Here is a 23,061-nt window from a genome sequence, read left to right as displayed (position 1 = left end):
TTCCAAAGCATACTTCTGTCTTTCAAGAGAAGACTTCCTAGGGTTTTTTCCTCGTGGGAGCCATAAGTAAAACAAGGCTAAGTGGTTGCTAAGACTGAAAGTAGAATGCAGCTGGTCTTTCATGTAAGATTTATCTTTAGATATTCCTACATACTAAAGTGCTAAAATCATAAATAAATATTAGTCATTAATAGATATTTGTTTCACAGTCTAAATGCTATGAAGCCTCCTACACTTGTCAAAATTTCCTCTTGAAGTAGAGAAAAATTTTCTACTCTACTATGGAGTCCATAGTAACTTCTTAAACTGAACTGCCCTTGGACAATTGCCCCTGTGTTGCGCTCTTTGCTGTGTAGCATGCGGGCAATAGGGAGGATGCTTGGCTCAGCTTCTGCGAGACCAGCCTAGCTGTCCTCAGGAATTTGATCCAACAGCTCCCCTGTAAAGAAGAGTCGAGAGTGTGAAGTTGGTGCAGTTGCTGCAATGACTAAGACTTGCACGGCAACTGCAAATCCCCCCCGTCCTCCTCCAGAATCCCTCACTCTCTCTCCCTTCAGCAGTGAGCCTCGTCACAGAGCTGGCACTTAAGCAACAGCTTTTAATGTTCCTGCCAGTGGTGATGTCTCACTGAGCTGAGCGCTACAGATGCAGAGTGTTTGTACAACACAGGGGAATTTTGCATGTGCTATTGTCTTATTTTGGCTGCCCTAAGCACTGCCTTTATCAAAAGATTATACTTCCCATTGTGTTCTTCTTATGGAATGCATTTACATTTTTATGCCATTGCCAAGTTTTTTAATTTCTTTGTACTTGAAAGGCATAACATCAAAAAGATACACTACTTGTGAATAAGCCATGATAAAAAAGCATAGTCAAAGTGGTTAGGCCAGGCATTCATTTTGGCAAAGCCTGTTTTAATTATCTTTTTAAAGCTAATTTATCCTTCAACCTGACCTTCAATGATAGTTGACATTTTCTAGTCTAAGTTGTCATTGGACTTCTCATGATATGTCTCTGACAGTTAAGCGTCTTTCCCGTTGTCTTTAAAAACAACTGCTTCCAAGCAGGTTCATTGAGGAACTGATGCCTTTGAAAGGTAATGATACTTGCACATGTGGTCCTCCCAGACCTTCCGGCTTGAAATCAGTGCCTGAGAGCTGAACATCTGTGGTAGCACACTGAGGTATTCACATAAGGAAGATAATGAAATAATTTCTTTGTTCTAGCAACTGTTAAAGGTGATTAAGAGGAAAACAGTACTCAAGGTAGTGACAATTTAAAATAAGACTTTGCATTTATTCATGATAATTTTTTTAAAAGAGCATAAGAACTGAGTATACAATGGTAAATGTTAGGATTTATTCAGTATTAATGCAGTAATATGATTAATAAACCTTTAATATATTAAAGGTATAATTGGTATATCTCACAAGTATATTTATTTCTCAAGTTACTATCTTTCTAACAGGAATATTCCTAAAAATCGTTTTGAATTATCTACCTCATAAATTTTGATTGTGTAGTTAAGCTATTTTTCAGTTTAGTCTGCACACTGTATGTTCAAGCATATTGTGCTCCACCTTCAGATTAGTTTGTTTTAATTGATTCTCCCTCTTCAGGAAAAAAAAAAAATTACAGATGAAATAGCCAAAGAAAATAATCCCCATGTAAACTGCATGCATATTTGAAAATGTAAAATACCAGCCAGGGCTTGCTTTTTTTTTTTATAGCATTTTAGCATTTGCAGCTATACTTAATGCTCGTGCATACAAGCTTTTGGGGATGGTTTAGCATACGTAGAACATTAAGGATTAGACTGTTTTATCCTTTTTTCCTTTGTCAAAAAGAATGTTCAGTTATTGTTAGCTTTCTCAGTAGGTGCCCTTCTGCAGTACTGCAGTCTGCTAAGTGTTATACATTTTCCTGTGCCCTTTTGAGACTCAGAACAGCTTGATTCCCCTAATAAACTAACATGTTGTTTCAGAACAACTCAGATGTAGAACTGCTTCAAGGACCTATGGCCCACATGGAATTTTGTGGGGCATGGTATGTGTGCAATTAAAAATCTGTGCAAACGAAGCATGGTAGCCCATTTAAAATTAATAACAAAAGCAATCTGTAATTGCTCACAGTGTAAGGCTGCTGGTGAACTTTAGGTTACATCATCCTTCATGCAGCAGGTGTTTTAATATTGCTGTGCTGAGAAGGCTAATAATGTTGCATCTGCCCTAACCACAAATAAGTCACTCCATTTGTAAACCTGTACATCTGTATATTTTTGGATGTCATAGCATGCAGGATTGCATTTGCATATAAACAGATTAAATTTTCTTACCTAATTAAAAATGTCTGTGATACGCATTTTGCTTGTTCTGATACTCTGTATAAACTATATTACTGAGAAATACATTCATTTGGTCATGTCTGGAAGATCTCAAATATTTGTGTATATATGGATTTTCATCAATTAATAGTCCATTTAATAAAAATATTCTGGGGAAAAAAAAAATCCTGAGCAAAAATAATGGGTGTAGTTGTCATGGTTACATGGCTAGATGTACTCTGAACTTTTGCCTGTCCCTCTCAAGTTCACCTGTGAAATGACAGGCGTGACTTGCACCTTGCTGAAATGAAACAGTGCATCAGAACGACACTTAAATTTCTTCCCCTTCTAATCCGCCCTTCAGCAATAGAGCTAACTTGATAGGTCCATGTATAAACACTTACTAGTAGTCTGTAACAGAACACATTCAGAATGATATAAAAAATAACATTTTTGAAACAGAATAGTAAATGAGCTAGCAACAGAGCTGTAGTTTCTTTACAGCCAGTACCCTTGCTATTAGGTTTGAGTGTTTGAGATGCTCTTTATCTAGGTCATCATTTTGCCTTTCCTACTTTGTCATGCTTACAAACATTTCTTATTTTACCCCTTAGCAAGTAATGAATTAAAAACACATAGAGAGCACATAATAGTCATGAAAAAGAACACTAATATTTACCAGTTCCTCACAGTCGTATAAGCATGTCTGGGGCAGAAGATAATGGATTGAGGAGAGGGCAGAGGGAAGGTCCCTATCAGTCTCCTCTATTCATGCTGTTTCAGTTGCTATGACCTGTGAAAGTACGCACTGAGCCAGAAAACAAGAAAAAGTCAAACTTTATATCCTAATACTTGGAACAGTTCATAAGAAGTGGAGTTCAAATCAAATATGTGATTTTTTTAAAGTCTTTTACAGTGTGGGTTTTTTTTTCTATCTGAATAATTACTTGAATCTATTACATGAATCTAAATGTTAGGACACATTCAAATTACAGTAACATCAACAAGATTGTCTAAGAGCAATTGCCTAGAATATCCTATTGCTTAAGGGTGAGAACATTTTCCTTCAAGGTGTATGTTCAGTCCCTCAAGCAGAGAAAAGAATTGCGTATACATTCTCAGAGCCTGGCAGGGCAATCCAACAGTTAAGCTATTCTATAAATAGATTCACAAATCCAGAGTGAAGTTTTTTATATATTTATTTCTTTGTTGCAAGTTTCTGAAAACTAAGCAGCTCAGAAATATCAATTAAAACATTAGATTGAGTCAAAATTATGTTTTTAAGATGACAGGGAGCATATTAATTTCCAACAGGAGAAAATAAAACACATTTCTCCATCCAACATAATTTATATTTTGTTGTTTTACCATCAGGCTCCCCAAAAGTATTATTATTATGATTCTATTACAAGTAGTGCTATACTTTCATAACTAGACAAGTTTGCATCACGTACTACTGCCATCGTTTGCCTTTGAAGCTATAACTATGTTGTTCCTGAAGACTATTTGTGATTAGGTAATTCTAGTTGTGTAAGTCATGTTTTTTGTTAGTAAAAAACTGTAAGTTCACCTCATTGTTTTTTCATGGATGAATTTCTCTCATATCTTAGATCCTCTTGTCCACTTGGTAGCCTGCTGCTGGAATTTGCTAAGGACTTTTATTTCTATAGCAGCTGCAAAGTAAATGGCCCATATAGGATTTTGGCTTTTAATTTATCCCAGACACTGGACATTCCTGCATTCTCATACATTCAGTTATGAGGTAGGTTTGCCTAACTAACCAGCAAAGGACCACTCTGACATTTTTACTGAGTAGCCAATAGATATTTCTTGTCCATTGCAGTGATTTATTTGTTATGGTGTCTACTGTCTCTCTCAAAATATTTCTTTTGCTTTCTCTGTGGGCACAGTAGAGTCCTAATTGTTCTTGACATACTTATGAAATTATAAATATTAGGGAACTACTGTTTCCCACTGTGGCAGAAGACAGATGGCACTTTTATACATTGTCATCAGAGAGTGAGAGTATGTGTGTGCAAGAAACATAATTGAGAGATTTGAATGCACTTTCAAGGCATTATTTATTTCTGTTTATGGCATTTGGCACTGATTTTGTACTAGAACTTTCTCTGTGAAAGGGATTTTTTTGATTAAGTAGAAAGAAGCTCACCAAGTAACCTTGTTCTTTTGGTATGGTTTTCCTCTGTATCTTTCTGTAATATAACTCATTAAACATTCCTACAGAAAATTCAGATATTCACAAGTCACTGCTCCTTTCACCCTCAGATCTACATTTCAGAAATGAGAAAAGGTTCAGAGTGGATATGTTACTGGTTTGTGTTGATTACTAGTACCAGATAAAGCTATCACTGATATCAAGAAGGAACAGTTGGCAGAAAAGTCTCTACCATTGCAGTCATAGACTGGACCACATTCAGTTGCTGTGTGACGTTAGCATTATCACAGTAAGAGTTAACCTGAATTCAGAAGCCTTTGTGGCCTTTTTGAGGGGTATCCTACTGAACTCTTTGGCCTTTAGCATCACTTGATTTCTGTAAGAAGCTAAGAATTTCTTCATTTGTACTGCATTCTCTGCCTGTAGGTCCTTGCTGTTTGCTATAGGTTGATCCAGAGTCTTGCTCTCTCTCAGAAGCAATTGCAGGTTAAATTCAGTTAAAAGGCCAGGTGCTATTTATTCATGGTCAAATAAAAATTCTTCTTTAAAAAGCTACTCACCACTGACATGATGTTTTGCCACTTAGAATGTAATGCATCTCTCATACAAGTCCTTTATCTCTTCCTGGAGAAATCATTATATTTAAAACAAACTGTATCATCTGACCAAGAAGGCCAATGCATCCTGGCTTGTATCAGAAATAGTGTGGCCAGCAGGACTAGGGAAGCGATCGTCCCCCTGTACTCGGCACTGGTGAGGCCGCACCTCGAATACTGTGTTCTGTTTTGGGCCCCTCACTACAAGAAAGGCATTGAGGTGCTGGAGTGTGTCCAAAGAGAGTGACGAAGCTGGGGAAGGGTCTAGAGCACAAGTCCTATGAGGAGCAGCTGAGGGAACTGGGGTTGTTTAGCCTGGAGAAAAGGAGGCTGAGGGGAGACCTTATCGCTCTCTACAACTACCTGAAAGGAGGTTGTAGCGAGGTGGGTGTCAGTCTCTTCTCCCAAGTAACAAGCAATAGGACAAGAAGAAACGTCGTCAAGTTGTGTCAGGGGAGGTTTCAATTCGGTATTAGGAAAAATTTCTCCACCAAGAGGCTTGTCAAGGATTGGAACAGGCTGCCCCAGGAACTGGTTGAGTCACCATCCCTGGAGGTATTTAAAAGACGTGTAGACATGGTGCTTAGGGACATGGTTTAGTGGTGGACTTGGCAGTGCTAGGTTAATGGTTGGACTTGATGATCTTAAAGGCCTTTTGGAACATAAATGATTCTATGATTCTCTGGGAGACTCCTGCATTTTGTGGTGCTCTTGGAATACATGCAGTTTCCCTCATTTTAAGTGAAAGTAATCTGGGATGCCAGATTTTTTAAACTAAGGAAAACCTGTACATGCTATTTCTTATGGAGGAAAAGCTTTAAAAGGCTGGTTATCCACATTTTTTTAAATTGGGGTATTTGTGTTAATTTCCTCCAAAACAGTGTAAGTACTTGTAAGAAAGCTACTAATGTGACCCACTAAGTGATGAATAACTTTTCTAGAAAATAGAAAAAGCCGTATGTATCACTATTAAGTAAGTTACACTAGTTCTTGAATATGCATTTTATTTCATTTGTCAAGTATAACTCTTCCAGGTTTTCAAACATGCTGCTGTTGCCATGCGCAAATCTGGTTGACGTGGGAATTGAGTGGCTAGGACATGTTAGGTGCAGATTGGGTTTCCAGGTTGTTTAAGCATCAGACACTGGTAAACCTCTCTTGTATATATATATACGTACAACAAAATAGTTTTCAGAGATAATAAACTTTGCAAAATTTGAGTGGATTTTCACAGAAAGAGTAAAAACGTGTTTCTATATCTAAAGTAACTCCTTCAAAAAATGTCATCCCCTGCTTTAAATGATGGGCTACAGCTTCTTAGCAAAATATCTAAAAAACATTACTGTAAGAAAAACGTTGTGTATTTTCTTAGAGTAGCTGTTACTGGATTCCTTTGGCTAGAAAATGCCAGAAAAGCAACCCAGGGAAGACAACTGGCTTGGACAATTTTGCATTGGAAAGTTAGTTTAGCAAAGATATTAGCAAACGTCAATGAGTTTTAAAATGGAAACAAGTAGGCTAAATTTATAACCTTTTACTTTCCCCCTTATTAACTCTTGTCTTAAATCTCATTTGCTGCTGGTATTGCAAAAACTTGAGGTTCTATGTCTTTTTGATTTGTGAGCCCTGCCTTTTGTACATAAGAGGAGATAAAAATGCAAACAATATTGTGAAGTGTCAAATTAAATTTACAATATGAATTCTAGTGATTGTTCATTTAATATACCTTAATGAAATCATAGAAGTATAAATATGCAAAAATAATTTGAATGCTGTTATAATATTAGCAGAAAAGATTGGAATAGTGCAATTATCTCCAGTTTTTACTTCTTTTGTGCATAAAAAAATAATTAAAATGTATTATTGCAATACTTACATTTGCTAATATGCCACTGATTGTGAGTTCAACCCATACAATGGTTTGCATAGGATGCATGCATCAACAAATGTGTTAAATTTTATATTTATGTAGGTTGTATATATGTATTAGACATTATGCAGCAACAATCAGTCAATAGGTAAGTGAGATGTCAGATACTAGAATGTATCTGGCTAGTGGTCACTTTGCTTTTCTGAGAGCTGAGGAAATACTTTAGAAGATACTTTGTGGTGTCGTTATCGGTCTATTAAATATCACACTTCAGTTCACATTCAAAATTTGAACTGATTTGCAATGGACTGGCACATCCTTTTCCTTTACCTTGACGTATCCATCTGACTTCATATTACTGCTTACTGAATATTAGTTTGACTGTCTATAGTAACCTTACATATCCACAAATATTTTTTTGTTTGACAAATATAGTGGGGGTTTTTCAGGTGAGATTTTTGGAGAGGTATTTTGAGCCCTGAGCACATGCTTGCTCATCTGTACTGAAAGGTCCTTGCTTTTTCTTTTTCTGTTTTACACTAAGGTATATTTCTTTTGTTCCACTGAACTTTTGACCTATATTTTTCCACGAAGACTAGAGAAATCTCACTCTCATGCTTCTGTTTCAACTGGTTTGCCTAATTTCCTACCAATAAATTTATGGAGAGATCATGTAACTTTTTTTCTTTATTATTCCTTATAATGTCTTGTGTGTCACAGTGGGGTTTATTAAGAGCATGATTTGTAAGTGCTATGTTATAGATCTGATCTCAAGGATCTTTCAAATGATCCTCACTTTTCTATAGGTAGGTGAAGAAATGAACAGGCAAAAATGTCAGCAAGTACTACAGGGATTCCTGTGTCCTGTATGTTTAGAATCTTCAGGTCAAAGTTCATTTGTTTTGAATTAATGTTCATTTGTCAGAATTAATGTTTGCGTTTATACTGGAAATTGGAAATTATCCTTGAAAACAAACTTCGAAAAGCATTCATTTTACCATTTGGAGATTTTTTTTTTGTTTGTTTGTTTTTCATATTGAATAATACTGAATGGTGTTTGCTTCTTTTTTAAGGAAGATAGACTTTTCTTTCTAAATATGAAGATGTAGGCTGCATTCAGAGTCCCTCTTCTAGAATACACATAAACATTGTTATTACTCTTTGGAAGTGATATGATATTGCATTCAAATCAGTATTACTTGCTGTACAATATGAGAATTAGTATTACATTGTTTTGAAGTGTAAAATACGTATTTTAAAGCATCATACTTTTTGCTTAGGCTTCACATAGTAGTCACATTGTAATTGCAGTAAACCATGCTTTTTACATAGCAGGTGTTTTACAGATACAGCTAAAGAAAAAGCATCTAGCATAAATGTTTTGTATGTCACTATTGTGGATATAGGCAGTACTAAATAATGTGCAGGACACAGAACCTAGCAAGATCTGACTTTTAATTTTTTTTTAAAATGTGCATAGTGTATATGAAACATGGGAAATGTGCATACGTAAATTGCTGTCCAGTCATTTTCAATTGACAATGCATCATGCTCCCTTATGTCCATGCTATTTCAGACTCAGATTTCATGTATGTTTAAAAATATAGCCCCTAAGAATGACAAACCTCATAGAAAAGTTGCAGTGCAATAAGCAAAATAACAGTAATTCCAGGGGTTTTGGTGGCTGTACAAAGGCTTTTGTATTTTTGACAATTAGAATGAATTATAAAAACATGATTAGTGTTTCTGGTAAGATATTAAAGTAAACTTCTTTAAAGTACACTTCTTTCGTAGTGTAAGTGGTATATACACTAATTATTGTTGAATGTTAGAAAGAATTAGAGCATTGCTTTCACTAAACTCTCTGGGTTTATCAGTTATCTGCACCTTATTTGTCCACCAATATTTTGAGAAATTACTAAGAACAACCTGATAAACTTCAGTGTCTGTAAATATGGCAGACAATATCCATGAAATTAATGAAGGGTTGGTTTTAGTGTGGAAGTACATGAACATAAAGCTCTTCTACTTGAAGGTTAGTGGAATTTGACTTCATTGTTTCTTATTTTATTGAAAACATAAATTGCTCACACAACTCTACAATAGGTTTTGCTGAAATCTAATGAAAACCTGCCCACTTCATCATTGCAGTCAGGATTCTATTTCATACAACTCATTTTGTATTTTATGGATGTATAGAGAAATAAACATAGTTTTCCTAAAATGACTAAAGAAGTTTTCCTAAAATGACCTAAGTGCTCAGCAGAAACACGTTAAAGAGGTCAGAAAATTATACTCATTAATAGTATCTTCTTCAGGTAATGCCCCCTTTTTATCCCAGAATCATGTTGCCTTTTTTGTGTGTATGATGTTGCTTTGTGTTGCCTTTTTGCCTTGCCTTAGGAGAATGAGATCAAATGCCTACTCTGTGGCAGAGCTTGGAATGGAAAATGATCTGAATCCCAATGAACTTGATTAAAAGGTTCCTTTTAAAGTAAAAGGGTTATGCTTAAAAAGAAAATTAAATGGACACTTGTCAGATTTAATGCCTTTATATTTGCCTAGCTGTGTTTCTATGAAACATTACAGTAAGACTATATTAGGGTTGATAAAATGCTTTTGGTTAATTTCGTATTTTTGCCATACCACTTGTATTATGGAAAAATTAATTGTTCTTGGTAAATACAGAATAAAAAATTTTCCGATGAATGGCGGTCAGGAATCACTCTGTAGGATGCATAGTTTTTGTAACTCTGACTTATCTTCGCTTAGAAAATAGGCATTCTTAGCCTTAAGATTTAAGATGTTTTTTAAAGGAAACTGCATATGGTGAGCCTGCTGGAGTATGGTAGAGAATTTAAAAGTGAACCCTGTCTCAAAGTGAGCTGTCTTCTCACTGAAGTCTCATGTAGGTTCATATAATAAAATCAAAGTTAAGTCATAGTTAAAGGTTCAGTTAGAAATTCACATGTATGTTAAAATGAAATGTTGTTAAATTAGTTTCCTGGTAGCTAGAAGGTGTAAAATCTTTGAATATTAATGAAGTTCTATATTAGAAATGAGGATATGTGGTGCTCACCATTTCTTGGGTCTTCTAAATTCCAAGGTAACTTCTATAATTCAATTGATTTAATGGCATTTGCTTCTCAAATGAAAGACTTGTATAGAAAGACTTAATAGAGTGTTGCTTTTAAATACCTTGCATGTGCAGCAACTCATAAGAGCAGTTACTTGCTTGTGTGACACAACACTAGTATAAAACTGGGCTTTGTCTTCAGTAAGCTTATTTTGAATTTATTGTGCTGGCAATAATAGAATGTCTTGGAATTTCACAATAAAGAACATTTAACCATTGGAAGTATATTTCACCACAGCATATTACACCTAGAGAGCACAACACCTGGAGGATTGTTAAAGACATTCTAACAGGCCTTAGCTGCTAAGACTTAAAAATGAAAGGTTTGCTAAGCCTTTACAATAAATTAGTGCCATATTTGTGAACAGGCTTCTGAGATTTAAGAACACATGCTGCTTTTCTGCTGCCTTTTTTTTGACTGCTAGTTTGATCTTCTACCTGTCACAGGACATTATGTTTCACTAATGTACTTTTATATTTCATTCAATAACTTGTGTTTGACTGAAATAAAAGTTCAAAAAGGCATTAATTACACATTGGTATGTTGTTTCAGTACCGTGAAGGTTTTTACCAGTTCTAAAATCATACTAATTTCATATTTGAATTTTTCTGGCTACAGTTCATTGATGTTAAATATTATATGTCAAAGAGCTCTTAGTAGCCAAAAAGTTTAATTTATGAAGGTATTTTATGTGGTATAATAATATCACCTATTTTAAAAAAAAAAAAAGAAAAAAACTCCCCAAACTATGACCAATTAGGTTTTCTCTCTTTGGAGCAATGTAATTATTATAGGTATAAATGTCTGTATGCTATATGTTTTGTATTCATACTGATGTGGAACAGGAAAACACTTGAGTATCATTTTAAGGAACTTCACGACTGGAAATCATCTGACTACAACTTATCCTACTGTGCCAAGGGTATATCAGCTGTGACGGTGTGTACACGACTCCTGAGCTGGCTTTTACTTTTTCAGACATGTTAAAATGTCTGTGTCGCATAGCTTAACAAAGCTGTTCGCCTGGCAAGTGATTTCCTAGCATAAGTCACAGTTTATACCCTCTTAAAATGTGCAGTGCTATGCTAAACCTGGCCAGTGAATACTTTTTCTGCCAAGATGCAGGAAAAAAAAAAAAACTAGGTTATTTTACTCCATCGTTTTTTGGAACTTCTTCAAGCAATTAGTATTGGTGGCTTTTCTGCTACACTGACATAAGTCATCTTTCCCTTCTGTTCTCTTTCCCATCCCATTCCTTGTTACATGGTTTATATTGGTTTTGCATGCATCCTTAGATATTACTGATGATTTTCCTAACCATCCAGAGAGCCCGCAGGGAAATTTAAGGACCACTTTTTCCATGATCACCCTTAGCAGCTTTATACACCAGCATAATAGGAATGAGCAGCAATCTTTCTGTTCTTTATCTGAGACCTTATAGGTCAATACCCAGAGACAAAGTTACCTTTGGATTTTTCCAAAGGTAAGACATAGGTAGGCAAAGATTTAAAAAAAAAAAAAAATGTTGTCAATAGAAATAAAGCCAGATATGGCAAAGGGAGAAAAATCAATAGACCTTTGGAAAAACCTCTTAACGAATTTAAGTAATTTTAAAAGTTGTATGAAGTAAGTGGGAACAGAGAAGGTTAGTACTTAGCTTGTTTGTGTTAATTAGGTTAAGAAACTGACTGCCATGAGCATGATCATGGTTGCGTCTGCTCAGGACTGCAATCCTAGTTCTGTGTTTGTTAACAGAGTGCCAAGAATTCTAGTCTCATGTGAGCTAGAGATTATGACTGTGAATGAGGATGTGTTGAGGCATTTGGTGGAACATGAGAGTGTGTCAGTTAGGTATAACCTGGTAGATATAACTTGTTCCCTTGTTGATTTTGACAACCATTCCTCTAGGATGTTCTTTAAAGCTATTTACTAATGAAGACTACATGACCTAGGTAATCTGTCCTAGTTCTTCTCTACCCTTACCGTTGTAAAGTTTTCCTGATACTTTTCACATGTACGAAAGCCCACCATTTGTTACTCTTTCCATCGGGGACAGGGAGATCAATTTTAGTAGCAATCTTTTGTGCACGTGAAGATTGTAATCATTATCTTTCCTTAAAAATCTTTCTGAAGAAAAAGAAAAGAAAAAGATTTATTTAGCAATAGTTGTTTTCTGAACTTCAAATTCATACTGGTTGTACTAGTTTTTCTGTGTTTTCATAAGTCTTTTCATCATTGCATAACAATTAGCTACTTTGTGGGTTTTTTTTGACTTTTCTTCTTGAGTTGTTCTTGTCTCTCTCCATCTTTGGAATTATGTGCTTATTCTACTCTTAGACTAGATTATCCTAAGTATCTCCTCTACTTAGCCTCAGCTTCTTTCTTTGCCAGGTCTTTGAACTAAGGTAATTACAATAATCAAATAACATTCTTAAAGCAAATATAATTTATCTTCACATTAGAAGTTAAACAGTATTTTAAAAGTGTGTTAGTATTCTAAGCAACCAAATCACTTCACTATATAATCTCCAATTATATCAAATTTATTCTAATCAGTGAAAAGTTCCAGTTCCTCTTGCTTGCTATTCAAACTTCTAAAACTGTTATATAGTAACTGAGAAAGTATCATCTTCCCATAAATTACCACAAAGATTCTGCTTGTGATGATGGTCTGATTTTGAGTTAACCAATTGAGGCATGTTAATCTTCTAGACTAAGAATAATAGAGCCAGGCAGTAAAAGATGAAATAATACTGTAAGGGCAGAGTTTTCAGAAAGCCATGTGATACAAATGTGTCTGAGGTGCAGGCCACTCCCAAACATACAGATCATGCTACTTGAAACCTACCAGTGCTCCTCAAAGATGCTCTGGTTATTTTCAATGGCTCATTTATGACAGATTCCTTACGTATTAGATTGTTTCATTTCCTAAGTGTCCATTTCATCCCACCTCTTCAGTGAGCATTCAGTGGCTTATGATGCAAGTCTGGGGTTCTTTTCAGTGTGTGGCTATATACTTTTACTAAAGAAGGCAGGGTCAAGAAATGTAACTGACATTGTGGACCTACTTTGGTAAGGTTTGTGACAGTCCTTTGAATTTATTCCTCCAAAATTTATTCCTCCAACTATTAATATGGTAGGATATTCCTCCCACCCTCCCCCAGAAATCCAGTGAGTTTTTGACTCTTGTGTTGCTAAAATGTGCTGAATTTCTGTTCAGCATTTGGAATTTTCTTAAGCTTTGCATACTTTGTGTTCACATATGTCATGCTGCCTGCAGAGCTTAAAAAGGTGAGGGGAGATGGAGTCTAATGCCAAATATATTGCCTGTGTTATTGTCGATTTTTTGATCTCTTGGTTATATCTATATTTACTAGTGTCACAGGTGCTTGTTATCTGGATGGCATAGTGGCATGTGCTCTGAGTTTACTCCCCATGCCACGATTTACTCAGAAAAAGTTTAACATGTGAACCAGATCAGACCCTGAGTTCTGCCTCAATGGGTACCAGCAGATAGGTCTGTGTGTTGCCAACAGATAGTTGATAGCAGGCTAGGCTAAATTTCATGAAAGGTACATACCCTGGATAAATGCAGAACACAATACAAATGGAGACTGAAAAAAGGCCCCTGTAGAGGGGGAATAACCATATTTGCCATATTTACATTTTATCACCCAACTGTAAGGGAGAAGGGAGAGCTGTGACATCATCATATTAAGATATTAAAAGTTTATAAAGGGCATCAAGAATATTCTGAGTTAAAGGGATATTTTGTTTTTTCCAAATCCCATAGACATAGCAGATCTGCTGGATGATTTTTTTGAAGCTGTTACCTGGGAAGTCGAGATGAGAAAGTGTCTTTATGGATTAAAGGTGTCTAACTGAGAAGTGGTGTTACGACATCATACCGTGGTGATATTAATAGCATGGAAGACTGAGCTTCAAAAATAGAAGATGTCAACAGCATTAGTCATCCATTTCTTTGAAATAAGCTGTCCGTGGTGTTAAAATTCTCTCTTCTCCTTACAGTTTTGGAGAAAGTTTAGGGAAAAGGAATATCATTCATGGGCTAGTGGTATCTGAGTTTCCACCGTAAGGTGGTGATCTTAATTTGAAAAGATGGCTTTGAAGGCAAAAGAAAAAAAAGAGAGGTTCTGGGATTCAGCCTTATAAGAGATCAGACACTTTTTCAGAGCTTTGTTTCCTGGTGATCAAAGCTAATTCCAAGGACCAAAATGTGGTTTTGATTTTACATTTTAGAAAATTGTTCTCATTTCTGCTTCCAAATTTTCCCAAGTGACAAAAGGCTTTGGAGATACAGTCATTACCTAGTTTAGGACACGTCCTAAAGAAGAGGAACCCTACTCAGCTTGTAGATTTCCCTTTTGTAGAATGCCCTTCTTCACCAATCCTGCCTATATTTATTATATTAACTTGAAAAATTTTAATTAATTCAATATTAAGTACATTTTTGCACATGAAAGCATCATAATTTCATTTTAAATTGCAGCATTTTGAAATGCACCACTTTCATACATCATCTCTGATTTAGGTGGACAAACTAATGCAATCTTCCAACCTTAACGTCACTTTAGTACTGTCCCTCTCTATGACCTAGGTTTGATACAAAATGTAAGGCATACTCTAAATTTATGAAAGTTGCTCTAAGCGAATTATAACATCATATCCTTTAAGAACAAGATTAATGTCTGAGGAATATTAAAATATTTTTTCAAGCAATGTTGTAAGGGGTACATTAAATGAATATTCATTGAAATGTTAGGGTTACTCAAATATGTTCATGTGCATAAAATGGCAGCTGAGAGCAAAGTTTATCTTGCCATGTAATGCAAAAGCATATTTAAAAGCTATACATACTGATTACATTTATTGAAAAAGTATAACTCTTAGGTGAGAAAACTCATGAGCTCAAGCCTAAAGGTGACAACCCTAAATTAATAACTTCCTTGGAAGAAGAAAGTGTAGAAGCATTGCCTTTCCAAGGATAAGCTATTCCTCACATAGTAAAAATGAATATTGGTGTCTGCCTTTTTGCATCATTTTAAGCTTTTAACGTAATAGGATTGAAACATCTTCTTAAATTGTTAGTGTTTTACAGCTTTCCTCCAAAATTAGGTGCAGATTTTCTACACTTGGAAACTAAATGTGGAGAGAGATATCTGGAGCCAGTTAAAATAGGATTTAATTTATAAATAGTTTTCAATGGAGTAATGGGTCTACTTATACAGAAAAATTGCAATTTTTACCTGGGACATAGGAATCAATTATATTTATCTAGAGACGCTGTTAAAAGAAGTATCCAAAACCATATTGTAAAGGGTTTATATGTCTTTGGACAGATTATTGTAACTAGCTTTGTATGTGGAATAAACTTTGAGGTTTATGGTAAGTGAGTCTGAAGTAATCCATTGAAATTCTGTAAAAAAAAAATTACAGAAAAAAATCTGTGAATTTAACATGGTAGAGAAACTTAAATTCTTAGGAAAAGTTTACAGAAGAAATGTTAGGTCTTTTTAATGTAATTCTTAGATTGCTAAGGCCAGTCAAATTTGAAAAATAAGGAACATAAATCATCATGTTCTTAATACCTAGTCTGTTCGAAATAATTTGTAGAAAAGTTATTTATTCTAAATCAAAAAGGAAAAACTAAATAAATACAACATGAACTTATTAACTGATCATTTTTCATGAACAACAGCTCTTGTCCTTCAGAGATGACTCTACAGGGGGTTGGTTACTCATGGATGTTTTGTTTGCATATGAGCAGAATGAAGTCTAAATTTTTATTTATCCTCTGCTAGCAGTGGTGAGCTCTTTACATATTGAGAACTATTACATATTTACATATCGTAGGGAAATAGATAAAATGTCTTTTTTAATTTATATTTTATATTCTGTAAAGTATACTATGAGAACAGCATTAAGAGTACTCACTCAAAGAGAATTTAGATAATTCTCTGGAAAGTTTTTTGTAGAACCAGATTGGAAAGTTTTTTGTAGAACCAAGAAATCAAGCTGTGTTATTCCTTTGCCTGTTATTGCTAAAAAACATACCCTTAAAGACACATCTAAGAGTGTTTTTGATGTTTTATTTAAAGCTGGAATTGAATCTAATTTATTTCTTTTTATTGCTTTATTAGCTCTTCAAATATTAGGTAAAAATGCTGTGGAAAGGATGCACATTGAAAATATCACTTTAGTTCAGCTGTTTGTTTAAATAATCATACTTTTGATGCCAATATGAGAAGTCTGTAAAATTAGGATAAAGTATTTCACATAAATTAATTTTATTTAGCAATACAATTCCAATTTCTCCATCATGTCCATATCCACCTTCCCCCCAAAACACCCTAGAAGTCTAGAGTTTTCAGGAGACCAAGCCAAATCTTCCGTCATCATCAGTGATGTGTAATTCAGCTGAATGATAGGCAGCTGTGTTCCAATCAGGAGAGAAGAATCTTTTCTATTTTTAGGCCAATACATAACCGCTGATGCCTGACAGCACATTTAACGGCTGGTGTAGCAGACACAGGGTGAAAAGTAATTTTAAGGAAAGGACAAGGAAAGGGGACAGAGAGAACAGAAATTTCGGTTTGTGGCTGATATGGTAGCAATGTATTCTCATCCAAGTGAGTAGAGAAAAGCATCTTGTGAGTATAAGGAAGGGGATTTCACAACCGATAACTCTTCAGGACATGATACGAAGTATAAGATTAAAAGTGTATGGCTTACAACACTGATTTGTTAAGCAGAATTTTATAACATTTTAAAAATTGCACAATAAAATGAAGAGATCATGTACAGGAGAAACAGCTTATTTGCATCACTAAAGAGAAGTAGGACAAGATGCCAGACTGACTGATTACAAAAGGATGTTCAACTCTCTGGAGGAAAAAACTGATGATTTTGGTATATCATATAGACTGGAATGAGACTTGGAGGGCACCTGTGAAAATTGTAACCTGAAAAGTTTATTGAAGGCTTAAGTTTAATTTTCATGTAAATTGTAATTTAGTAGTCCTGTGTTTTAAATACAGAACTTTCTATTCACAAACGTAATTACTGTAGATAAATATTAGTTGAAGAAATTGACTTGTTATTAAGGTATGGATACAGAAATATGTCTGGTTTTTGTTTTTGTCCCCCTTCTCCCCTCAAATTCAGGGTAACTGCATGTAATAGGAAGTATACAGCTTTCTATGCTTCCATATAAAAAAAAAAAGATTTACAAAATAATCAGGGAATGTTCTAAAAAACTAAAAATAAGTAAGCTCTTTTATAGTGATGCTGATTGAATTTGCAGTAGCTAACATATGGAAGATGCTGGTTTGCCTTAACCATTAATGACAGATGCTTGACCCTAACTAGCAAGGGCAAAAGCCTACTGGCCAAGGGAGAGACTAAAAGAGAAGGTAGTGGAGATTAAATATTTAAGTAGATGCATTCTTATGTTCAGAAGATTTGTGCTTACTCCTTTTTAGTGGTGATTTCTGTCTGAAGTAGTGTCTAAAATTCGTTTTGTTTATTTTCTGACATCTGACAAGATCATGACCTGATGGTTGCATAAAGTAGGCTACGGATTTTTATTTGTCATTGAAGCCCCAGAGTGAGATGATAAGAGATATAGGCCTAAAGTCAAACCAAGTTTGTCTTATAACACATCAGAGTATGGTGCTCAGGCCTCTAAGAAGAGACTTCAAATGCGTTAAGAGTGTCAATGCAAGTTTAGAGAAGTGGGTGTTTAGGTAAGCATTGAGTTTATACTTGTGTTTGCAATAGTATTCTCTGTTTTGAGTTGTTCATAGAGTTCTAAGAACATCCCATTCTGGATGGAGATGTCTGATGTGGAGAAAAAGGCATCATCTCAAAACAATGTCATCAACTTGGAACATTTTTGTATTAGAATAAACACTTTCCGGGGTAGAGAGAAAAAGAAGTGTCTACTTTTTTCTGCCTGTTTTTTAAACGTGTGCAGAAAACAGAAACAGACAGATATAATCTTGTTCTGTGAGTTGGGAATGAGCCATCTCTGTTTCAGCATGAGTGTATTGAGATTATCTCCATTGCCTGTGACATTTCAGCCTTGTTTTCCCAGTATCTACTATCTGGTAAAGTAAAACTCTTTAAAAAAAAGTAACAAAAGCCAGCAAAAGAAATCCCCAAACCCCCGACCTTCTGCTCTATACATTAGCAAATGAAGTTCTAATACCAGACCTGTTTTCAGCCATGCAAGTTTTTTCTTCAGGTTTGAAACAGAAACACCGAGATACAGCTAAAGGAAAGGTCAAGATCAACTGTTGTGAATTTAATCTGCTTATGTTCATTTTTTTCAGGGAGCTAAAGCTTTAGTAGATTTTTATAACTTTGGAAGTGACTTCTGAGTATTCGTGAGGGTAAGAACTAGGTTCTGAATTGTGGGTTGCCTTGGCAAGAGAAGAAATTCAGAGTAAAATTACGCTATAATTACTTGAGAATGAGGATACTTGAAATAAATTGGCTTTGGGCTAGCCCATTCAAACACATTATATGGATAAAGACCTGAGGTGGGACTCATCTATAAAGTCACTATTTGGTGTCAGGTTTACGCCTAAGTGGGGACAAAGCCCTGGGTTTTATGTTTTTAACAATGCAAGTGGGCAGCAAAGCAACCATTCAGCTATGTTTTCACTGAGTAAAAGTTGACAGAACATCAAAGTTTATACAACTTCAAGGCTTAATACTAAACAATACTTGCCGGAATGTTTGTTTGGTGAAGAGTTCAGCTGCAAAAATAAATGGAAAGATGCTCCTTCAGCCGAGAATTGCCAGGTTCTTTCCATGTGTTAAGAAAAGTGTTTCGATTAAAGTATTTGACTATTTTTAGGGAAGTGCCTGTTGAAGGTGTTACGCAAACAATATTATGATCTAAAGTATCTAAATATATGTAATATCATTTAAAAAAGCATACAAGATATTCCCTCCCAAACGTGATAGCTGTTTTCCAGAAAAGTAATCTGTGGGCTGTGTTGTTTATTTAGGGTCTCCAGAAAAAAATACTTGATTTTCCAAAATTGAGGAAAATTTAAAGAGAAATGATAAAAACATTCAAATGCATAAAAAGTACAAAAAGAAATTAAGAGTTCCTTGCAAAAAAAAAGATTTTAATAGCTCAAAATACTTGAAGTCAAAACTAAAAAGAAAGCAACTTGACCTGAAAGCTTTGCTTTTGAGATGTCAGGAATTAGAGTATTTTTAAGCAATTTATGTGAACAGAATCAATGAATTTATATATAAAAGCAAGAAGAGAATAGGCAAGTAGATTCTAACTTCTACATTACTGTAATTATAAGTACAGAAAAGTGATTCAGGGAAGTTAAGAGTACAGAGGAAAAATCTGTGATGAGAGACAGCAAAGGAGGCTGTAAGTCTATATGGCAAAATATCTTGGTAGCAGTATAGATGTATTAATTGCTGGAAGGCATAACATTGTAATGACAAGTAACAACGCAGTTCCACAAAACTTGTGGTAGTGCATTAGGGAAAAAGTGAAAGTACTCCTAGCACACTGGAGATACATTTCCAGATGATCAGTTTGTTAGAGACAGAATACGATACTTAAAGTGTCTGTCCTAGGAAGAAAAAGTGGTTAAGGACTTCTCATACCAAAAGCAAGCCTTTTCACTTCATCCTTTCTCTCTCTTCATGGTGAGAACTAGCCATTTCTTCCTGTACTTCGGTTTCTGTATTTTAATCCCATCTTCTAACATTCCCTCTTCTGCAGCTTAGTTTCCTTAGAAGCCTTTGGAAAGGGATCTTAGAAATAGATTTTTGGAAAACTGAGGTACTATATGAACCACATCTCCCTTATTCACACAGCTGCTGACTTTGTCAAAGAATTCAAATAGTTTTGTGTGTTGTGGCTTCTCTCCCTTATGGTGATTCTTAATAATTTTCTTTGGAATATGTAAACAAACTCACATCTGTAATTTCTTAGCTTATCCCAGAGACCTGTCTAAAAATTGGCAGCACATTCTCTGCCTTTTCATTTCTTTGTACCTGAACTTGACTTAAGCAGTGGGTCATATGCCGGTTTGCACCACCACACTTTCATACATGAGTTCCTTTTGAATTGTTGGGCAGAGACTCTCTTGCCCAGGTGATTTGCTACTTTCCTCTTTATCAGTCTGCTCCAAAACCTTTCCTGCTGAAACCTTAATTTGGGAGAGTGCCTCTGACCATTCCCCTCAAAACAAGCTCTAGGGTGGGTGTAGGAAACCCGTGAACTCTACTATAGCAAACTCTACTGCAAAGAATTAATTTAGATTTTCTGCTGCAGCCTTATCTTACTTGGGCGTTCCTTTTCCACCCTGATCATCTATCAGCCCTTCTGAGTTTGGCAGGCTACCAGCTTCAGATGTGTTTGAAAAGATTTTACTACTGCTTTTTTAAGTCTTTAGCAAGTTGTCACTCAAGGATTTTTTTTTTTTTATGGTTGTTCTTGGAGGTTTGGGGACAGGGAAGCAGCCTTGTTAATTTTCTGTTTAAATAGCAGTTCATGCTCTTTTCTGTTTTCCTTAATTGTACAGAACATTTATTCATGAAGGTGTTGCTTTACTTTAATAAATCTCTTTGTCCTGCTGTTTAATCACATATCCTGTGTAAATGGAACTTAACTGTTGACATTTTCCTTTGTTGTTTCCTACCTGAATTTTATAGACTTCTGTTGTACCCTTTCCTACACTTTGACTGCATTCTTGAAGGATGTGATGTCCCAAGCTATGGGCACCCTTTGATTTTCTTTTGGTCTTTAATTGAGAACTTTTATTTCAGGCTCCAGGTGATGTGTTCTGTTTTGGTGTAAGTGGATCCTCCCTTCTTGCAGAAGTCATCTCTCTTCTGTATACTATTTTTTTCATTTTTTAAAATTTATTAAATGCAGGGTCATGTGCATGCCAGATTCCTTTAATGGAAGTTCAGAAGATGTCTTTACCTCAATGGTGTTAATTTTTATAGATCTTAAGATACTGATGCTATTCCAGAGACTGGAAGGCTGTGATATTCTGCTGGTATTAAAAACCAGTAAATTGTGTGCATATCAAATTTGCCTGAACAAAAGAATAAGTAAGTTAATAAAGGATGTATTCAGTGAAGATTTAAAGAAAGTAATATAATTAAAGTCAGTCAGACACAGTTTTATTGGAAATAGGGTTTAGAAATAAAGTCATGTATGCAGAATGAGGAACCACAACAAGGAAAGCAGTGACTCTGAGAAGAGCTGGGTTCACAGCAGAAAAGAAAAACAGTAGGAGCTCCCAAGACTAATGCTGTGGTAAAACAGAACTGCTAATGTAGCTCTCTAGTGTATAATTCAGGGAAGCATGAGTAGGAGGATTAAGGTTATTTTCATCTCATACAATATACTGACAAACATGAATAGTGCAAGCAGTTCTTGTGTATGCATTTTTAAAAGATGCTGAACAACTGTTTATACTTGAAAAAAAATTACCACGTGAAATATTCATGTTGTGGAGATCAGGCCTTATGATGAGAGACTTTGGGCTCAATCTCTGTCACCTATCTGAACAAGATTGAAGAACTAATTTTATTAACATTCATGACTATGTTCTAAGTACAGGAAAATGCTAGATACTTAATGCTAGATCTCTTAAATCTATCAGGGAAAGTTATTACAAGGTCTTTGGGCTGGATGTTGAAGCAAATCTAATGGAAATCAGAAATTAGACTCATATTTAAATGTCTTCCAATGCCAGTAATTAGCCACCAGAACAAACTGCTAGTGGATATCTTTCAAATCAAGACTCAAAGTCAATCTGGAAGATATGCTTTAGCAAAACCCAGATTGCTTGACTGACGTTGCACTACAACAATTGTATGTAACTGAACAAAATTTAAGTTCTGTGATATACCAAAGGTCATATTAGATGAACTAATTTTGGTTTAATTTTGCTTTATAGAATATAAAATTATAAAAATACTGTCAGTCTGATATGGCCTGCCTCCAGTTCAAAGATCTGCTTGCCTATGCTTCCCATGGTTACTGGTAGTAAACACTTCCCTGTTACTGGCCTTAATTGTGACATTCATGCAAATTCCAATTATTTAAGGGTTTCATAATCATCAACATCAGCAGAATTTAAAATTTATCCTTAGAATTTCACATACACATGGGTGTGATAAATAGTCTTCTGTGGCTTCATAAATGATCTCCAAAATTCAAAGGGAGTCTCTGATGCATTTCAGCTTTTGTACATATCCTTAGATTTCTCATCTCTCCTTTTTGGACTAGATAATACAAAATACTGAAGGGAGTAAAATCTTCTGGATTTCTCGCCAATTTATTGTGTAATTAAATGTGGGTTTACAAGAGTTTATTGCACATTTTTTCTGGCCAAACTTTTACTAGTCATTGATAACAGGGCTTGGGATAAGATAGATAATGAATCTGATCTAATAGGATAATACTGATGTGTGAATGTTTTGATGCATATATTTACCATCTTTGAGCATTCGCGGTCTCTTTAATGCCAACTTGTTTGTTACCACAATAACTCAGGACATCCTGTCTCAAAACTTGATGAAAAATGCATTGCAGTATAAATCAATGTATGTTCAAAGATGTATTTGAGGATTGATTCTATGTAACTGAAAATTCTGATCTGTTTAACGAATAACTTCTAGTTCTGAATCTGTGATGGATGAGCTTTTAATAAAAAAATAATTCAGAATATTTTTTAACATTGACTTCGAAGGAAAACAGTTATGAATCAATGATATTTAAAATTCTGAAACAATGTGATAGTCTAGGAAACTAATTTGCCAAAGTGCTATTTCCATTCAATTTGTGTATATATTGATTTTGTTACTATTTTGAATCCAGACAAGAGGGGATTAGATAATGCATTTGGTTGACAGCAATTAAATCAGTTCATGATTTACTT

General features: G+C 35.1%; 1 protein-coding gene across 1 annotated transcript in view; it reads left to right on the top strand.

Moving 5' to 3' along the window:
• The window catches only part of CFAP47 (cilia and flagella associated protein 47), a 363,098-nt gene that overhangs the window by 217,364 nt on the left and 122,673 nt on the right, over positions 1-23,061 (top strand).

This window comes from Gymnogyps californianus, chromosome 1 (genome assembly GCF_018139145.2).
Source record: "Gymnogyps californianus isolate 813 chromosome 1, ASM1813914v2, whole genome shotgun sequence".
In the NCBI taxonomy this organism is placed as follows: Eukaryota; Metazoa; Chordata; class Aves; order Accipitriformes; family Cathartidae; genus Gymnogyps; species Gymnogyps californianus.
Note: the sequence above shows the minus strand (reverse complement) of the source record. Positions and strands in the feature narration are given on the sequence as shown.